This window comes from Convolutriloba macropyga, chromosome 1 (genome assembly GCF_964194025.1).
Source record: "Convolutriloba macropyga chromosome 1, txConMacr16.3, whole genome shotgun sequence".
Classification (NCBI taxonomy): domain Eukaryota; kingdom Metazoa; phylum Xenacoelomorpha; order Acoela; family Convolutidae; genus Convolutriloba; species Convolutriloba macropyga.
Genome location: NC_134468.1, coordinates 83,663,856 through 83,685,256, shown reverse-complemented (window position 1 = coordinate 83,685,256; position 21,401 = coordinate 83,663,856). Strand labels below are relative to the sequence as shown.

General features: G+C 38.5%; 1 protein-coding gene across 1 annotated transcript in view; it reads left to right on the top strand.

Annotated features, from left to right (window-relative positions):
• Positions 1-3,979: 3,979 nt before the first annotated feature.
• Positions 3,980-21,401, top strand: part of LOC142352206 (uncharacterized) — a 354,267-nt gene continuing 336,845 nt past the window's right edge. Inside the window, exon 1 of the mRNA XM_075404638.1 lies at positions 3,980-3,993. The gene's annotated coding sequence lies outside the window, so the exon portion shown is untranslated. The remainder of the gene's footprint in view (positions 3,994-21,401) is intronic.

Genomic DNA, 21,401 nt, shown 5'->3' with positions numbered 1-21,401 from the left:
AACTATTTTAAATTTGCACCAAACTTAACAAATTCCTATAATATTTGAAAAGTCACTACGCAAGTACACAATCAGTGATTTTTGCCCAAATCCATGGTAGTAATCAGTCTCTCTCTCTCTCTCTCTCTCTCTCTCTCTCTCTCTCCCTCTCTCAACTCCCACTTTTCTATCTTAAACTCAAAAAATATAATCAAAAAGCCTTCAACTAACCCAAAATCAAAATCTTCAAATCGACCGGTAAGCGAAGAAACATTTCACACCATCCACGACACAAAAATAGAAAACCAAATACCCAACCTCTTACGTCGCCTGCCATTGCTTCAACGCAAATTACTGACCTCAACAATAGTCCTAAAATCCATCTTTTAAAAGCATTGTAGTAATTATAACATAATAGTCAGCAAACCTCACCGATAGCAAAACCCATCTTTTAAAAGAGTTATAGTAATTATAACATAATAGTGAGCAAAGTCTGCAGCAAAACAATAATCGCGTGGTTACAAAGTAAAGATGCTTCACTCATGAATGTAGCGATTGCGTAATCAAAAACATCGAAGCGGCAACCCGGAAGCGCGGGGGGGGGGCATGATAAGCATTGCCACACAGTGCTGTTGGCCATGCATAAATCGGGACTTCATAGGCAAATCTGAAGAGCGCAAACCTTGCGCCACAACTGGTACCCGGGTCGAGGTTTGGCGGTGAATTTTCGTAAGAAATGCGGTGAAAAAAAAATTTTCACCGCGTATTTCTTACATCTTTTTGAGGTGAATGCGGTGAATTATTTATTTTCACCTCGTTCTCAGTATTCTTACAAAAAAGAATCCTCCCCACAGGGGTTCGAACCTCTGAACTCCTGCATGCATTCCACTGCTTAGTCCGCTTCGCCAATTTTCACGTACTGCTTTGATATTTCTTCTGAATTTAAATCATATTGAGTAAACGTTGGAAATCATATGCGGTGAATTTTTGTAAGAAATGCGGTGAATTTCGCGGTGAATTTTTGTAAGAAATGCGGTGAAATGCGGTGAATTATTTTTTTTCACTTTCACTGCATTCACCGCTTTCACCGCATTTCTTACATTATTTTGCCACAAGAGTTGATACGGTGAATTTTTTTAAGAAATGCGGTGAATTTTAAAGTGAACTTTTCTAAGGCGCTGAAATGCAGTGAAATATTTATTTCAACCGCATTTCTTACAAAAATTCACCGCATTCACCACATTTCTTACAAAAAATTACCCTAAAACCTCGACCCGGGTAAGAACTTTGAGCCAGTCAAACCAACAGCAATTTTCACCGAAACTTTTATTGAACCAAACCAGGAGATTCAATAGACTTTGGAGGTTCCACTATTCAAAAAGGCTATAAAACTGACTTGAGTTGCAAAAGACGTACTTTTTGAGAGTTTGACTCCTGAAATATTTGAAAAGAAACAGGACTAATGCAACAAATTTTTCGCGAGCTTTATTCATAATAATGATGTTTCCAGTTATAACCGTTTTGATCAAGCCCATTTTTTGATTGGTAATCAAGTTAAAGCTTTTTACATTTGTAATAGTATTTATGTAATAAAGGCTCCATAATCGAGCGAAAGAGCAGCAGAGCGACCTCTTCAAACAATAAAAACAAAGACTTCCATCCAAAAAACAAACTACTTAGTCACTCAACACCAAATCTGTTTAATAGCCTGATATAAATCAGTTAAGAAAATGGAAACAAAAGAGAAAACAATTTTTCACCATTCAAAACACAATAATGTGCACTATCGAAGGATTTAAGTTGAGGATGATCAAAGAAGTGGTGATTTTTGCAAAAACTAAAAATTTTTAATTTATGAACGTCAAGTAATTTGGATCTTTTCAACAATTGCCCCCCCTTTGGTACCTAGTAGAGATTCGTCACCCCTTTTGTGCTATACTTTACCACAATATTAGTTGGCCTAAAGTTTATATAGCCGAATATCAATTTAAGCGCAATTGCGGACCGCTGTTCATGGCCATGCCTCTCATGCGCTGTGGGATGTAATCCGGAAATCGCGGGTCGGATATCGCGGCGAAGTTTTCGCTTTGTATTCCAATTGTAAACTCAGTAAAAAACTGTAGTTCGAGGATTCAATTCAACTCATTTTTCGACTATCAGAATACGTACAAAGCATAACAACGTGTAAGCATTAAGGTGTACAAAGCAAAGTATAAGCATTATCAAGTTCAAGTCAACATGTGAAAACTTAGACAGCAAGGTTTTTTTGATGCTCTTTTACTGGTTTTTTGTCTGATGTTATTGACGTCAAATCAGTTCGTATTCAATCGGCAATTGTCTAGAAAACCTAAAAATATTAAGTCGAAAACCAGCTTAATCGATACATATAGTGGTTATAAAAACTTAAAATTAGGTTAAATGAACTTTTTCGGAACTTTCTACGTATATTAGAACGTATCTAAATCTTATTTGGAACGATTTATATGCGTATTTGTTACTTAGAAATACTCGATTCTGATTGGCTTATATTTACTACGTAACATCCTCCGGCCCGGAAGAAGATGTTGGGAAAACTGGTACAAGTTTCACAAGCGGGCGGACGAGTGAACCGGTCGACGTACGTAACACGGCGGAGCGCTTGACGCTATCGGAGCCGTAACGGAGTTCCACAATTCGAGCAGTTGGGTAGTAACCCCTAGGGTCGGTTTCCTCAACTATCCAAACCAAGTCACCGGTCTTAAGGTGTTGCTCGGCAGGCGTCTGCCACTTATAGCGTCGGTTCAGCGTCAGCACGTACTCTCTGATCCAACGGGACCAGATCGCATTAGCGTACGACTGCGCACGGGCTGTAACGTTTACGATAGTCAAGCTCATTATTGCCGACAACAGACGGAATACCGGTAGAGTATTCTCCTAAAAGAAAGTGGTTGGGCGTTAAAGCGTTCAAATTGCACGGATCAGCGCTTACGGGTGTTAAAGCACGCGAATTGAGAGCATTCTCCACGAGACAAAAGGTAGTATGCAGTACCACATCCGTGAGGCCGCGTGCCAAGAATAGTATACAACACGCGCTTGAAGCTGCGTACCAACATCTCCCAGATACCACCTTGATGTGGTGCGCTGGGTGGGTTGAATCTCCACTTTATGCCTTTGTGAGCGAGCTCAGCTGCAATGTTGACAACCTTCCATTTTTCAATACTTTCTCGGAGTTCTTTCTCCGCTCCAAAAAAGTTAGTGCCATTGTCTGACCAAATCATGGCAGGTGTACCCCTACGTGACACAAACCGCTCAACTCCCATAACACAAGAACTGGTGTCCATGGATGTAACTATCTCGACATGAACAGCGCGAGTATTGAGACAGGTGAAGAGGAAGCCCCACTTTTTCTCAGTAGTACGGCGGACAGTAACATAGAATGGCCCAAAGTAGTCAACGCCAGTGTTCGCGAAGGGAGGCGACTGGTAAGTAAGTCTCTCTTTAGGTAAGTCGGAAATGATTGGTTGCATAGTAACAGCTTGGAATTCTCGGCATCTCAGGCAGTGTGCTTTGATGGAACGTAAAGACGATCTTAGTTTCAGAACTGTATAGTGTTCCTGCACAATTGATCTTAGGTATTCAACGCCTTGATGAAAACACTTTACGTGGGTATCATCAAGGAACAATTTTGTAAACGGATGACGTGCATCTAAGATGATTGGGTACTTTACGTTAAACCCAACTTCAATTAACCGCTTGATGCGGCCCGAGGAGCGGATTAGCCCATTTGGACTAATAAACGTTGAATGTGGAGCAATTCGGCTACTCCGTCTAAGGAATTTATTGTCAAGATCTTTTCTTTCGGCTTCAAAAGACTCTCCTTGAACCAAATACTGTAGATGACGCTCGGCTTCGTCAAGCTCAGTAGGGTCGGTAATGCTACCATCGGGGTTACGGTAGCCGGCATGTTTCGGCAAAAGCAGGAGAACGTATGCGGCAATGCGCAAGTGCTTTTGATAAGAACTAAACTTATTAAATGGGAATAACGACGGAACGGGAGTTGTCTGTTTTTTAACAGGTGTAGCGAAAGAAACAGTGTCTTCTATAATGACTGCTTGGTTGACGCCAAATTTGATGTTATTAATGACGTCTTTGTTCGGCACGAAAGGGAAACTTGAGTTAGTTAAGAAATGTGGACCATTGACCCAACTGCTTAGTTGCAAAACCTCAGCGGACATTCCACGCGTGCCAGCGTCAGCTGGATTATCCTTAGTTGCGACGTGGTTCCATTGGTCAACGCTGGTATACTCCAAATTTTCACAAACGTGGTTTGCAACAAAAATTGGTTGCTTTTCTTTGGAGTTAATCCAATGGAGAACGGTCGTGCTATCTGTCCACATGAATACTTGGTTAACAGGTACCGTAAGTGCATTTGTAATTTCCTTTTTCAGTCGAGCGGCAAGTAGAGCTGCTTGTAAATTGAGTTTTGGGACAGTCATTACTTTCATTGGCGCCACGCGCGCTTTCCCTAAAACAAACGCAAGCTCTGGTTTTTCTTCGCGCGTAGGTGTTTTTACACGGGCTCGCAAGAATGCGACCGCACTCAAAATATCCTGCGAACTGTCACCGAACGTATGCAACTATAATATCAAAGGGTCCAGTAAAGTAACTTCGGGGAATTTGGATGTTTTCAAGCTTTGGTAAGTCCGCAACCCAAAACCAAAAATCTTTGCCCGATGTCCTGTGGGAGCTCGTCATCCCATTGTTGTCCTGTGACACGCCAGATGTCTTTTAAGAGCAGTCGCGCACCGACCGTAAAAGGTGCGACAAGACCAATGGGGTCAAAGACTTTCGAGACAAGACTTAGGAACAAGCGTTGCGTGAGGGACTTGTGATAGCGCAGCTTGTACCCCTACTCACAACTAAAGTGTCATTAGTATGATCCCACTTTAACCCTAGCACATGCGATGAATCCTCCTGACATGAAACAATAACCTTGGGCTCAGTAGATTGAGAGGAACTTTCAATTCGGTCAGCCAGATTTGGTACATTGCTAACGAACTTTGTAAGCTTGAACCCACCGAGAGGGAGAAGATGTACCAATTCCTCCGATCTATTGATGGCTTTCTCTGGAGACTCCACTGAGTCAAGATAATCGTCCATGTAGAAGTTTTCAAGGACGGCTTTTGCAGCTTCGGGGTAAAACTTGGCATTGTCTCTCGCAGTGCGTTGTAATGCATAGTTGGCGCATGTGGGCGAGTCTTTAGCCCCGAATATACGGCGCGTATATTGATACACTACAACGTTAGTTGTGGGGTCCTCCCGCCACAGAAGAGAAGTGATGGTTGATCTGATGGTAACACGCCAACCTGTAGAAACATTCCCTCGATGTCGGCGGAGACGGCATATGGATGTTGTCGGAAGCGAAGAAGTACGTAAATAAGATTTTGGAGCAGATCAGGGCCAGTGAGCAAAGATTTATTCAGTGAGGCGCCATGAAATTTTGCTGCTCCATTGAGCACCCTACGCACCTTACCTGGTTTTTTCGGGTTTAAAACCGGATGGTGGGGTAGGTACCACTCTTTATCAGACCGGCTCTCAACCTTGTGAGCGTCCGGAACTTCAATTACATACCCCTTATTTAGGTCTTCCTTGATGGTACTAGTATACTTCTCTCTGAGGTCTTCATCCTTGGCCAAACGTTTTTCGAGCAATTTTAGTTGCACAAGGGAGGAGAAGTAATTATTTGGGAGCTGGATGTTGTCTGCTGCCCACAGCATTCCGACATCCTATCTCAGGCCATTGTGTATGGTGGTACTCTCAGGGATCTCGTGAGCCCCTGCGTCTGCTGCAGATCTGGAGTCGACCTGCTTGTTTGCCCCGAATGATTCAATGTCGTACAGTGACTTTACTTGACTTGCTAACTCATTGTCATGTTCGATATTCACTTTAAAGCACGTTGAGCTTAAACAAGAACTTGATGGTAACGGACCGCTTAAGACCCAACCTATGGGTAAGCGTACGGCAACGGGTGAACGCTTCTCATCGGCAGAGATGTGTTCTAACGGCCGGATGGCATGATAGACATCTTATCCGAGTATCATCATAATGTCTTTATAGGAATATGTCACGGGATCAAGGACCGCTAAGTGTGGGTAAGTCTCTTGCAGGGCCTGTACATTAATTATATCAGAGCCGACGTTCAGACTCTCTTTAACGAAAGGGTTGATGGTAAATGGTTCGAAATCTTGATGTTCTCTTGGTTTCACAGTAACTTCAACAATCCTAGAGTCAACTACTTCTTCGGTATTAATACCCTTGACAGTTAGCTTTAGTGCTTTACCGTGCAAACCGAGTCTATCTGCGAGACTAACGGCCACCCAAGAGTTACTGGAGGCGGTATCACACAATACTAAAGCCTTGGTATCTAAACCCGACGAATTGACCAACTGCGATTCCGTTACCTGAAGGAGCCCCTTAACATCAGTAACAGATGACATTGTTGTGGTCTTATTAGACGGCTGTTGACTAGTAGTTGCTTTACTTTGACCTGTGTTGCCAGAAGACTGCATAGTATTGGGATTTGTTGACTGTTTTGTTGGGAAAACCCTATCTGCTCCATGCAATAGTGAGTTAAGCGAACTATTACACCCCTCTGCTCGGCACTTTCTTGGCTGAGGGCACTGGCGGAATGTGTGCTCGTCCCTTAAGCACGAAAAGCAAAGTTTGTTATCCGCCACCAACTTAGCTCTCTGGGTTGGAGTCTTTTTCTTGAAAACTCGACACTCCCATAGCCGGTGGTTACCTTTGCATACAATGCACCGAGAGTAAGTGTTTGTGGAAGAAGATGGAATTTGCTTCTTTGTGTTCCTTTGTTGTGAGTTTGATGCAAACACTTTTGAGACTGTTTTGGTCTTTGTTACTGAAGTGATGTTCTCTTCAGGTTTGGCCTTGGTTGCGCTTTGTTTCATAAGATCATGGGCCTCAGCCTTTTCTTTAAGCCAATCGTTAAAGTCAAGGAGGGTAAGCTTAACCCAGTGCTTCTTAACCGTAAACAGTGACCATGACTCTTTCATGTTTGGTGGTAACTTCTGTACCGCTTGGCTAAGTAGGGAAGCGCTCTTCAAGTCAGCATCATATGATAGTGACTTGAAAACCCCAATGAGGCTGGATATGGCTGCAGAATAGTTAATGATGTTATCGCTATTGTGCATTTTAAGAGGCGGAAAGTTGCTTAGTTTATCCAAGTGTGCACTTACAACTGCCTGTGGCTGGCCAAATTTACGTTCCAAAGTCCTTAGTGCATCCTTGTACATTAAACCACAGTAAGCAAACTCGGCGATTGCAATCTTTGCTTTACGGGTGACGAGTGTTTTAAAGTATGTCAATTTAACGTCATCAGTGAGCGACTGCGAGTCAATCGCGCTTTTGAATTGACCATTCCACTCATGCCACTTTCATGGGTCGCCATTAAACTCTGCAAGTTTCCACTCGGGCAAAGGGTCGTTTCTCTTGCTTGTTATTGCATCAGCTAATTCCCTAATCAATGACGCATTGTCCGGTATCGGAGGGGCAGGTGCAGACACCTGCGGACCGCTCAAACTCAACGGAGTGGGCCCAACATAGGGGTATGTTGGCTGAAAAACCGGAGTGGCTAGACCAGGTACAACATTACTAGTAGTCGCGATCAGGTTTTCCTCCTGTGCACCTGATGGTGATCGCATATCAATCAAAGGGGGCGAATTCTGATAAATTGGTAGTGGAACATAAGTGCTTGATGGTGCGATATGGAAGTGTACATTTGGAGGCAGACCATTCACGGTGGTTGTGTCTTGGTTGACTATTGACGGTCTTTGCTGTGGAAACCGCCAATGACTCATATTTGGCACAAAGTTTTGGCCAAATGGGATATTGGGCATATTTGGGACAGGAGCAGCAACGGAACGTACAGCGTTGTGTACTGGGTTATTATTATTCTGGAAAGTGTTGTTGACGAGAGGACGATTAATCAAAGGGGCCTGTGGGATGGGAGCAGTGAGGTTAGGTGCAAGGACTGGGTTCGGAATGGGAAGGACGTTAGGATGAGCGGGTTCGGAGTTGTGCTGTTGAATGTTTGGACTTGGTGGGGCGCTTGGGTGCAGGGGAACGTTTATTGCGGGGGCTAGATGATTTGTTGTCGGAAAAGGAGGAAGAGTGGCGTTTGGTGCTCGGGAGACAAAATTAATTTGTTGTCGGGGGCATATACGATGGGCCGAATTATTCTCGGGCAGACTTGATGTTTCAGGTCCCCTGGATTGCGAAATTTGAAGTTGTGCGTTGGGAAAAACCTCGGTTGCAATCTTCTGATTTTCGTGTGGTGCGAACGTCTGTGGTGGAATGGACTGTTGAATGGGCGGTGAAGAAGCCCCTGGGGCGTGTACAGAAGGCGGCTGACTATCCGCTGTTCCTTGGTTAGTTATGCTTGGGGGCGCCGTGCCTTGCTGGCCTGTTTGAAGCATTTGCGCCCTTAGGTGCGCCTGGTACAACGCCTGTGTGTTAGCAGCAGCCAAAAAATTTTCAGGTGGAGTATAATAGGACATTCTGAAGGGTCAATCATAACCTGTGGTTCACTAGTTTTCTCCTCATTGTGAAAACTTAAAGCAAGTGAGGTGTTGATCCAGTCTTGGACAGACTTTTCACTTCTCATTTAGCTCCTAGCACTTGCAGTTGTTTCAGATTGGCTACCTTTAGAAACGGCGTCCAGCAATTCAAATTCTTGCTGAGTTGCCTCTGGCAAACGTTCCCTGTTGTTTTCCTCCAGTTCATCTAATTCAATTTGCTTTTTCTGTTTAGCAAGGCGAATGGCTGCCTCATTCTGTTTTTCAATTTCTTCGCGCTTCATTTTAGCAATTACGTAATTATGTTTACGCTGACTAGATGTTTTTGACGAGGTCATAATTGAGGGAAATCTAGAAAGAATGGGAGCCCTTGGTTCCTGGAACTCACTCACTTTATCATCAGCAGAGTTGATGTAGTTTCGTGCAGAAGTGAGTATCTTGTCATTCTTAGTTGTCACTGCCTCCAAGTAAGACTCTAATGAAGGAACAAGTGCACTTGGATCCTCCGTTTTTCCAGCAAAGGCAATTAGGTCCTCATTTTTGTCTACAACAGTCATAAATGCGTCGTTGCACTTTTTTACTAGGTGTTCAATTTTCACTTGCCTACTTTGACTATTTATACAATGAAGGATGTCTTCATGTATAGCATGCAATTCAGCTTCACGCTTTGACCTGGCAGCGTACATTTTTTTGACTTTTTGATCCAGACTATTAGACATCACGATGTTATTATTTCCAATGACCAACAAAACTACCACTGCAAACAATTATCTATTATATGCACACTCCAAACAAACCAAATCCATGCAAAACAAACCCAGCGCAAAGGACACCAAACACAGCACACTGTAGACGGTCTGTAAAACAAACCGCCCAAAGAGCAGAAATAGTCGTCGAGCACACAGTGCCCGATAAAAACAGATGTGGAGCGCTGAACGCTATGCGCTCAACGCGGAGCAAGACAAAGGACATACGGGAATTCGAGCGTGCAACGCTCGACGAAACGGAAACAGGAACAGCGATAAGTCGAGCGAGCTGTGCGCAACGGAACGGAAACGGAACGGGAAGTCGAGCGAAAAACGCGCAACGTAACGAAACGTGACGTTGGGGAAAAAACGGGCGGGAAATGAGGTCGGAAAGAACTATTTTAGCAGACCACAGCAAAAACTCAACCAAACAACCTAGTCGTAACTCCAGAACAAACTTAAGTCACACCCTAGGAAGAAGGAGAAAAGCTACTGCAAGACAATCTAGCATAGTACATTATGGGGCTTAATATAACAACAAATTAATTTACGGCAATGCAGTAGTACACTAAAAGGATGAAAAGGTCGAGAAATTTACTAGCCGTAACTCCAGAATAAACTCAAGTCACATCCTAGCAAAACCCAAACCACAACAAACAATCAGCATACTAACGGTATTAAACAAACTACGTCAAAATTGAATAAACTACAATAGTGTATTTGTAGACTAAGACAGTTGGAAAAGTCAAGAGACAATCCAGCCGTAACTCGAGAATAAACTTAAGTCACACCCTAGAAGGCGAAAAGACCAAACCAACTAGCAATCATACAGATACACACAAATAAACAGCAGCAAAATCAATATACTACAACAGGAGGGCTAGTAAATTAGTAAAGTCGAAAAATCAAAAGACAATCCAACCGTAACTCGAGAATAAACTTAAATCACACCCTAGAAAGCTATAAGACCTAAACAACAAACCAGCATACTAACATACTCAACATACTACAGCAAAAACAACAACATACTTCATCACATATGACACACTACATCGGAATCCGGGAAAGTAGCGGAAGAAAACGAGAAGCGAAGTTTTGGGAGAGCGACGTTATTGAAAAAAAGGGAACGCGGAGAATTGCAAAGTTAAAGGGCGAAAAGGACGCGAACGAAACGGTGAATAAACGAGCGACGAGGAAAAATTATAGTGATTCGACAATTTTTTTTTCTGTAGGCCAGAATTTGTGAAAATTTTCACAACTTTTTGTGTTTATTGAGTTTCACTGAATTGACGAACCTTCTTGTTGAGAAAAAAGATATTTGACAAATTTGTCAAAATTTTTATGCTTTTGTTCTTTTTTTCTATATTTGGTCAATTTTTTGCATTTTCGTGTATATGGAACGGTAATCCAGTAAACTAGACGTTTTATGCGCGAAAGTACGGTTTTCGTATATTCGATATTGATATTCTACGTTTTTTTTTTCAATTGCGTCAAAATTGACCAAAAATTTGCAAAATTGAACAATTTAGCATAATATTCTATCAATTCTCTCTATATCAGAGGTTATTTTTGGATATGCTAACCGACTCTATCATTTTTCTCGAATTTTTGGTAAATCGGCCAAAAATTTTCAAAATTGATGTTTTCTCGACTCTAAAATTATTTTTTGTGGGCCCCCTTACCAATGTTTTCTATAAATATTCGTTTAATTCTACTAACCCATCATCCAAAAAAAATCACGGTTGGGTTTCTTGCCGTCTAAATTTAAAAAAATAAACATTTACTGCCATAAAATTTGCGAAAAATTTCGTCTAACAGTTTTAGTTAGAGTTTTGGGTTTTTTTGGATATCTCAAACCATATAGCCGGCATTCGAGGTGGTCCAGGAAGTTCCAGATCCATTTACACCTCTGCCTTTGATTAGTTGCCCCTTCTGATCTGCCAACTAAGATCTGGATCCTGATCAGACTATAGCCAGACCATTGAGTAGAATCCAGACTCTGTCATAGGCTCGCGTTTCACCCCCGTGTGCGATCTCCATGATGATTGACACAGGTAGCTGCTGTGATAATGCAATGATCACCAATCGTTGTTCCTCCGCAAAACCTCTTTGAGTAGTGTAATGACACCCTGACGAAAAAGGGTCTCGCTCCAACTGTAACTCCGTTGATTATTGCAGTAGTATAAGGCAGTTTATTATTTCTAGAAAAGGCGAATAGGCTTGGATTATTAACTAAGTTATTCTTAACATTTTCACTCAATTCAATAAGTTTATCACAACAATTAGACAAAAGAAGTATACACTGAAGGCGGCTCAAGTAAGGAGCGGCACCAACGTAAACTCACTAAAAAACTGTAGTTCGAGGATTCAATTCAACTCTTTTTTCGACTATCAGAATACGTTCAAAGCATAACAACGTGTAAGCATTAAGGTGTACAAAGCAACGTAAAAGCATTATAAAGTTCAAGTCAACAAGTGAAAACTTAGACGGCAAGGTTTTCTCGATGCTCTTTTACTGGTTTTTTGTGTGATGTCATTGACGTCAAATCAGTTCGTATTCAATCGGCAATTGTCTAGAAAACCTAAAAATATTAAGTCGAAAACCAGCTTAATCGATACATATAGTGGTTATAAAATTTTAAAATTAGGTTAAATGAACTTTACTTTTTCGGAACTTTCTACGTATATTAGAACGTATTTAAACCTTTTTTGGAACGATTTATATGCGTATTTGTTATTTAGATAAAATCGATTCTGATTGGCTAATATTTACTACGTAACACCAATTCGGCTAATTGCCCTAGCATGGCGCATTTTATTCTATCCAATTTAACACAGTATGAACATACACGGAAAGTTTAGTCGTCTCTAATTGGTTAATAAATCGCTCGCTTAAATTCTATTCAAGAATAGGCCCCCTTTTGCAAAAGGGGTCAATTGTTGAAAAGATCCGTAAATTTTAAAAACCAATACATTTTGTGGTACAAAATTAGCCGCAAAAAAATTTAATATTTGTAAATGTTGTTATTTGTAATTTTTTTTTCATTTTCATGTTCAATTGTATTCAAAAGCTAGAGAAGAAGTAGATCTCAACACGATATCACATTTAGTTTTATTTACACTCTAAAGTTCTAGATTTTATCCACGCAATTTGCAGATAATTTCATCAAAATGTCACCCAAACTTACTGCTTGTGTGAAAACGTTTTCTTTTCAATTAGCAGCAGCTTTGCTGCTCATTCTTTATTTTTCAATTTTGCGTACATGTTCTCACACAAATCTCGTTTTAAACTCCCTTATTCAATAAACATAGAATAATTGGTAGTGTAATTTGTCCTCAGAAGTCTCTTCTACAAATAGCAAAATCTCTCTCGCTCCCCAAAATTAGTACTCAATATCAGCTGAGTAGTACTTTAGAAGAAGATAAATAGAGATAGTTGCGCTGCTTTTCTCGAACAGCAATGTATCTTATCTAAATGACTATACCAGGAGTACAATGGATCCTTAGGATAAAACTTTTTACATTTCAATGGGGCGCGACATTTTTTTTCATAATATTCTGACAAAATTTTTAAATCAGGGCTCAAACATTGACAGATACTATTTACAATAAACGAGGCGCAACGAGATTATATTACATCTTCAGAGTTAAGCTCATTGTTTTTATGGCTCCGAACAAATGTTTTCCTAAAAATTTTATGGACTTCTTTAGTTTTGCTTTCATTTGTTATCTTTTTTGAAACCCAATGATTTCTTGTCCCCAATCGAAGATCCAGTTTTTTCTGGGCGGTATAAATGAACTTAGACTGTTCTTTCAGTTGTTATCTAATGTCTGTTATGAATTTGAATATATTTGTTTTAGGAAAATATCGGTTAAATTTTGAAAATTGCCACTATTCTATTTCTGTCAACTTTGGGCTCAGTCTCAGTAAACATGCAGAAACTGATTTTCTGTGGGTTAAAAATTATTGTCCGTAACGGATTTATGTTCAACTAAGGGTCTCATTTTTTTTAATACTACGCGTTGTCAATTTTTTTTTATTTTTGAGCATAATTGCATACTTTATGAGTTCATTTCGTTTCCTTGTCAACTTTTCTGATTATTGACAAGTCCAACTGAGAGAAAGCATAGTACAAAAATGCTCAGATTTGGAAAAAGGCGTATCTGGATAAGTTAATTGTTCTTGTTATAAAGTTTATGCTTTTTGGGCTGAGAAACAGTTATCTCGCAAAATGTTATGGACTTTTTTTTGTTTTCACCTATGTTTGTCCTTCTTTCTGTTGTTTTACATCATATACCTAATAACGATAGATCTCAATTGCTTCCCCAGGACGTATAACTCAACCTAGTTGAAGATTTCAGATTATATCTGTTTGTTTTAATTACTTTCGAATTGAATTTTAAAAAAGGTTTTTTTTCAACTGTATGCTTTTTGCTTTCATTTTTGCATTCAAGTAACTCAATCTCACTAATAAGTCTCAATTAATTTTGCTGATTCAAAAATTTTTTCGCGCCTGGTTACACGTTGTAACTGATTGCTTCGACCATTAAATTCATGAAATTTTTCTAAATTCTATGCTGTTCAGTTTTTGGGTTTCTTTTTATTGTCAAGTCTACGTAGTCCTTTTTGTAAGGAAGAATTTTTGATGTTAAAATGTGGAGAGTTTGACGAGCTCCTGCGGGTAACATCTCATAATTATAGTGCCTTGAACAGTGCCATCTCCTAAAATTGTTTGAAGTTTTGGCTTCTTTTTTTTATTTGTGGTTAGTTTTTGGGATCGTGACTTAGTCTCCTTATGAACCGGCCCAATTGGTTTCCTGATGTATTTCAATTCAATCCTTTGCTGTTTGTTGAAACTTTAAGTCTGCTTTTACTTTTGAAAATGTTTGTTTTCAAAAACATTTTTGGGTTTTTGAGCTTCGTCATTTTTTAAATTGTTTTCCAGCCGATTTATAGCTCAGTCTCTGTAAACACAGGTCACAACACGTTTCCAGAGAGCTAAAGTTCAATCTATATAACAGCTTTAGCTTCAAACACTTGTTTCTTGTCTTTGTTACTACTGTAACTAAGAGATTTTATAAATTATTTCAGATTTTTTTTTGTAAATTTTATAGGATTTTTGTTTTCTTTTTAGTTTATATTGATAATCTTTAGACCCATTAGCTTTGAAATTTTGCGCAATTGAAGGCTTGATAATGACATTCCTATGGAGATAGGAATGTCATTTGAACTCTCAATTGCTTCCTATGGAGATAAAAATGAATGTTTTGGGATTTCAGTTGATGTCAAATAACATTAGTAACGGTTAAATTAATTGTTTTCAAAAATAGAAACGCATTTTTGAACTTCGGACATCTTTACTCTTTTTGTCCACCTGTTTACCAGTTGCATTGAGAACAGGTACAAAGTTTTTTCTAATAAATTATAAGTGAAATTGTTTCGTTTGGGTTTTTTATCTGATGCGAGCTTGATTTTGTTATGATTTTTTTTATTATAGACATCGAGTTCTGGTCGTAAATAATGTTTGTTGTTTGATGTTTATTATTGTCCTTTCTAGTAGTCCTACTATCAACAACGTTCATTGGCCATCTAGCGTGGCATTATTATATTCCATTGGTTGTTTATTGAACGATATATATGTTTTTGAAAATTTTCTATCTCTTCATCATTTGGTAGCCAATTAAGTCAAGAGTGTGGATGAGCGGGGTCGGAAACTTATTTGCGTACTCAAAATACGGAGCCTCCTTGTTTTGTCAAATTCCAAATGACAAATTTTTGGAAAAATTAAATAAGGCTGACTGAAAAAAATACGGCTTTTGATTATAAAGAGAACATCATATCCGAAATATAAACAATAAGATAAAATAAGCACGAGTGAATCTAAAATTGAAAATTATAAGTAAATTAAAATTGATTTAAATAACTCAAGAAATCGTTTTCTTATTGTTTTAAATTTTGATTCCTAATCGAACACAAAATCGTTGCTGCCCGAATACTCGAAACTAAAAATTGGAGGATTTTTTTGGCCAATTCTTTTTCGATCGAAACTCTCGGAACCAAAATAGGCATTAACAGAAGGATTGGTGCCTTATCGTTGTCAGTTTTTTAAGCTAGAGAACTAATAAAAATAAGAATAAAATCAAACACCAAAAAACAAGCAAATTTTACTTCCATAGCAGGAGGGACAATAAAGCTTTCAAATTGCACTGCTACTGTAGCTTGAGTACAAATATGAGCAAGTAAATGTTATCTTTCTTTGCGCTTTGCACAAACCTTTTTTCACTTACTTTCCTTAATTTTTGAAAAGATCTGAGAAACAAAAGCATTTGAATCTACTAGAAGAACAACCAAAACCGAATAAAAACCAGTCTTAAAAAGTGAGACAATTATGTAGAATATATACCAAACTGAATTCATTTAGCACATCATTTTTAAAACTGCGAACATCACAATATGTACATGGTGCGTTGGTCGATTAGATAAAATTTTTTGGGTTTTGTCAAGTAGTGGTAAGAGCCAAACATATCATGTTTGCGCCCCATTTTCACTTTTTTCAGCATTCAAACTGAAAATGAAAATTCTAACACGTGCTTCATTTCGCGTTTCAAATTCACCGCAACTAGATTGTTGCTTAAAAATACATACCTTCATTACTCCTCTTCCAGTCCTAAAGATAGATTAAAACAATACTTGGAGTCGTAGAAAGACAGCACCATACGGAATGCATTGAGAAATATAGAATCAAATTCTTGGATTGTTAAGAAATGCCTTAATACAACTGAAACTTTTTTAGTTGCAAAAATTAGGAGCGCAAAAATAGCTGACTGAAATGACGCGGATAAATTAAAAGTAAGCCGAAATACACTTAAGAGCAATTTGTGGCAAATTTATGAACTAGAACTCATTTCAACTTTTTAACAAGCATCAAAAAACTTCCCTTTCCAGCATAATTTAATGTGTTCTGAGCAGCTTCAGTGAGATGTGCACTTAAAAACTAGAAGAGATGCTCAGAGACTTAGTGTTAACCGGGCTTTAGTGTTCCATCCTGTTTTTGCGGAGAAAATTTCAAAACGCCAGATAAAAAACTGGTCAAGCGGAAAATTACATAAAAAGACCCTTCGAACTTTGTTTGAGAGCTTAATAATCCAATGAATACTGCTTTTGAAAACTAAAACAAAAAAAGATTGTCAGCCAATGAAGATGAGGTTAATAGCAACCAACATTACGGGGCAAATAGTACGTCTTTTTTAACTTTGGGTACAATAATATATTTAATGTTTTCGTTTTAACCGGGAACAAGAAAGAAAAACATAATGGGATTGCCACTCCTAAAACCGAATAACGTATCCGTTGTCCACTATTTTGAGCAATTAGTTCCTCGCAAAATTGCTCAACTAGTGGAAAACTTTTTTGGAATTTGTTTAGCAATTACTTTAGTATCCTGATAGGGGGGGGGGGGGGGGGGGGGTTGCAAAACATCTATTTCTCTTCTAAAAACGCAATCAGAAGTGTGAAGGATTTGTCTGCAAATAATTATCAACTAGGCTTTCTTTTCTGTCTAATTGGCATTTTCTAACTATCGTTAACAATTAGATACTGTAACCGTGCAAAAGAGACCATGAGGGCAATATTGACAGTGTGATTGGATAACAGCAACAAAATCTTGCCATCGATATCCAAGTTTTCTCAGAAAAAGACATTGCATTACGCGCAAATTTGCTTGCTAATATCATCGTTGTCCGCTCCCCCATGTTTTAAGATTGGGCGTCATAAGCTTTCGCGGACAACAGTGACAGTGAGGCACACAATTGCAAATTTACTCAAAATTGGGAATATCGTCACTGATATCCGCGATAGGTTAATTTTTATCTATTTGCATTAAAATTTGACCACATTTCTTCCATACGAGAAGTGGTGACAAAATGTCGTCACACGTGTCCGCAAACGCGGACTCTGCTGAAACTTGTAGGATTGGCGACGTAATGTGTGGACAAATGTGACATAAGTTTCTAATTTTTAAGCAAATTAGTTTTGCATTCTGCTACTGTTCTCTCTCTCTCTCAGAACTCTGATCTTAAATATTGTCGTGAACAATACTGAAACATAAACGACCAATGTGGGGGCGAATTGATTGCTCGCAAACGACCGACCAGCGGTTGGCGTCGGTATAGGCTAATTAGCCAGCTGGGACTTAGTGATGCGAGCAGTGAGGGGGGGGGGGGTGGTTAAGGCTCTCAGAGAGCAGCTCGGCCACTTAAAGCCCTCCGAGCATCACCTGCTTATCCATTTTTGAGGATAAATCAGATGGATCGGACGAAAAGTCGGTCACGCAAAAAATAGCATAAACAGATGGCCGGAATGCCTGCGAAAAAAACTTGCCGTATAACACAGATAGAAACGAATACAGGTTTGAATTCAGAAAGTTATGAACTCCGCTCAAAAACCAACGTAAAAAATCTAACGATGAATGCTTTGACGCCAGTTCCTTTGGCAATCAAATAATTCAAATTAAACTGAAATTTTAAAGTGCAAAAGAAGTCCATTTTTAGTGAGTGAGGTAAGTCTCGTATGATCAAAACTAGCTTGACATCTTCTACTAGGAGACATAGTGAGAAAGGACACCAGACACGAATATGCTGTTGGTGAGAGGAAGAATTAAATATGAAAATTTGATTTTTTTTCAGTTTTGCCGAGAAAACATATGTAATTTGAGGAAACAACGTGCAACAACGAAACAAAAAACATAGCCCGGCAAGCAGACTAGCAAATGTCAGCTATACATATTACCAAAAATTTAAGATTAGTATTGCAAAATTTATTTTAGCCGATAACGTAAAATTAAATTGCTGCAAATGGAATATGAAGATTACCTACGCTTCAAAAAATGTTTGTTGGTGCCTTAATACTGAAAATTCAATATAGAATATTTTTTTGAAAAATTGCAAATTTAGTGAGGTTTATACTTTTTTTTACTTCAAAAACGTTTCATTGGCTCTAGATACAACCCAGTAACCCATTTTATTTATTTAAGAAATTTCATCGCCCTTAAATGTTTTAAGCCTCAGAAAAGGACACAAATGTTTAAATAACTGTAAGCAAACCGCAAATTTTGATTGCACTTCAAAAGTTGCCACATCTTTGAAATTAAATTGTTCTCAAACAATTCATTGAGAGTCAATATCCTCAAAATATTGAAAAATTTAAACAATAAAGTTTCAAAAAGCTTAGGTGTGCCTTTCCGAAACATATACCTCAAAAACAGACAAAAAATATATCTGGCAAAACGTTTAATAACCTTTGAATGACGTCACTTTAAGACCTATCCTACAAAAACTCAAAATATGACAAATGAACATGAGAAATTCAACCACTTTGAACTGTAAAAACCTTTCACCAGGAATTTAGGCCTTCCGAGCAGCTTCAATACCCTAAACACTTGAAAGATCACCTAAGCCAGCTAGGGATTCTAATGGAAATTGATTCCCACTGCGCGTTAACTGTTTATCCCGTTCTGAAAGCTCAGAGGCATGGAAAAATGGCGTGTGAAAACATCTTCCAAAAAACATCAGGACAAGTACTGAAAAGCAATCCAAAGGATGTCAAGGCCAGAAACCTGGAAAACTTCAGATGTCAAGGCCAGAAACCTGGAATCGAAAACTAAATTTTTTCAATCGCCGGGCAGAAGCAGGCAAAAACATACAAAAAATCTGGAAATCAGTAAAAAAAGTGCAAAGGTTCAATACAGCTTCTTGATGCTTGATGTGAATGTCTTCAAAACTATACTCCTGACTTGAGCTCAAGAAAAAGAAACATAAACCGACTAACGTCAGAAAAATTGCTCTCCAATAACAGGCTGCGGAAGAGCAATTAAATTCAGGGAGTGTAGACTAGTCAAATTTTTCTTTATGGGTGCGAAGATATCAGCAGACGGTAGGATTCGAACCCCGACCCCTAAGTCTGATTCCGTCACCTCGACGGAGGAATTAACCACTCAGCTATTAGCGCCTTGTCATCACGTCAAAACAATCGGTTTTGCTTGAACAACAAAATTTATTTCGGAGTGAGAGCAATTGAATCACTCAAACGTCAAGAAGTGCGTGAAAAAGTCACTGAAAACTCAAAGATTATTCTAGAAAAGCACAACACAGTCGAGCGAAAAATTTCCATAAAAAGACACACGTTTACAATATTTGCTTCTCATTCGCGAGCAAATAAAAATGATTTTAAGAAATTCTAAAAACTGGAAAAAAGCTTGGAAATCAAAATCAATTCATCGTTTCTAATAAAATACAGCATAAAACTGAATTGCAGACAACCAGAAATGTGTTAGCACATATCAGATAAAAATAGAGGCAAAAACCGCCAAAAAATTTCGATAAAATTTGCATAGCTCAGACAAAAATAAAATTAAGTGGCTGAATGTCTTCCAGTCAATTACCTCGAAAGCAACTTTAAAGTAGGCAAATATACCCACTAACACAATCGCAAGCTTCTAAACATCTAAATTGGCACCTGAAGATAGAATTCGAAAAAGTTTCACAAAAACCCTTGAAAAATTGGCAAAACTTAAAGAAAAATTGCTAAAATTCCGGACTTTAAAATCTTCAACACTATTATGCTATTTAACTTAAAATATCGAGTACTCTATTTTATATTACAAAAATTTTTATTGGCCTCTATGGCTTGAGAAATTGAAGCAAGGACAAAGAATTTCTCACTTGCACAAAAAATCCAGACTTCAATAGAAAGTTGCTAAATTTCCTGATGTTAGAAAAATTCAGCCCGTAATAAGGACGCCGAATTTCCTGATAGTTTTATCTTGAAAATTGTTTCGCCGTTGCTAGAAACCAGCCAGTAACCCATCTCTTCTCTGAAAACGATTCATTGCCCTTTAAGATCAATAAACTCGAAAACCACAAAAATTGTCAAAAAATTCCGGATATTCACATCTTCCGAACTATTTCGTTCTGACAAACTATTCAGTACACCACCTTCAAGCCCTTGAAATGATTCATTGACGCATCAAGCTATTAAAACTCGGAAAAGCTCTACACATTTTACCAAGTCAGGAAAAAAGTTAATTTTTTTTAAAAATCCGGCCATAACTTCAAAACTAACTAATTCTAACTACAAACTATCCAGTAACCCATCTTCATTCACGCCTTTATAAATATTCAAAGACCCCTCAAAATCATAAATGGCAACTTTTAATGAAACGTCGTTAAAAACCCGGATATTGATAACTTAAAAACTATTTGTCTCTAAAAATTATCCTGTAACACACATCCCTTCAAACAAATTCGTTGTTCCATAAAAATGAAAAGGGACATCCCTTCAAACAAATTCGTTGCTCCATACAAATGAAAAGGGACATCCCTTCAAACAAATTCGTTGTCCCCTAAAAACCGAAACAATCGAAAAATGAAACAAAGTTTTATAAAAAATGGCTAAAATTTGTGATATTAAAAAGTTGAAAACTATTCCATGGCCAATAAGAAATTTTCAGTAACTTATTTTCAAATCCTCAAGGAAATTTTTTCGCGCCCTGGGGCGAAAAATTTGCAAGTTTTGGCAAAAAAATCTAAAATTTGTGATTTTAAAATGTTGGGAATCATTCCATTACCACTAGAAACTATGCAGTAACCTAATATCAAACCCTAGAGGAGATTCATTGGCTCTCAAGTAACTAAAAAAAGACAAAAATTTTCAAAAAACTTATGAAGTATAAGTTTGCGTGTTTTTGTTTGGATTACCAAAACATAAAGCTCTTAAAATTTTCATAAAAAGTACTTATGGTCATAAAAACCTTTATTAATGGTCATAAAAACCTTTATTAATATTAACAAGCCTCGATTTTAGAGTGGTCCAACAAAAAATTCAAAAATGACGAAAAAACACGAACAATTGCAATATTTTGGGCTCAAAAACTCCTAAAAATGACCGTATTACCTTCCCGCAAACTATGGCCTTCCCGCTAGCTTCATCACACTTACCACATTAAGGACTACTAAACACGGCTGAGGGCCTCTAATGGTACTTAATGCCCGCTGGGCGCTAAGTGTTTATCCCGTTTTAACATTGCTTGATAGTAATTACTCGTCT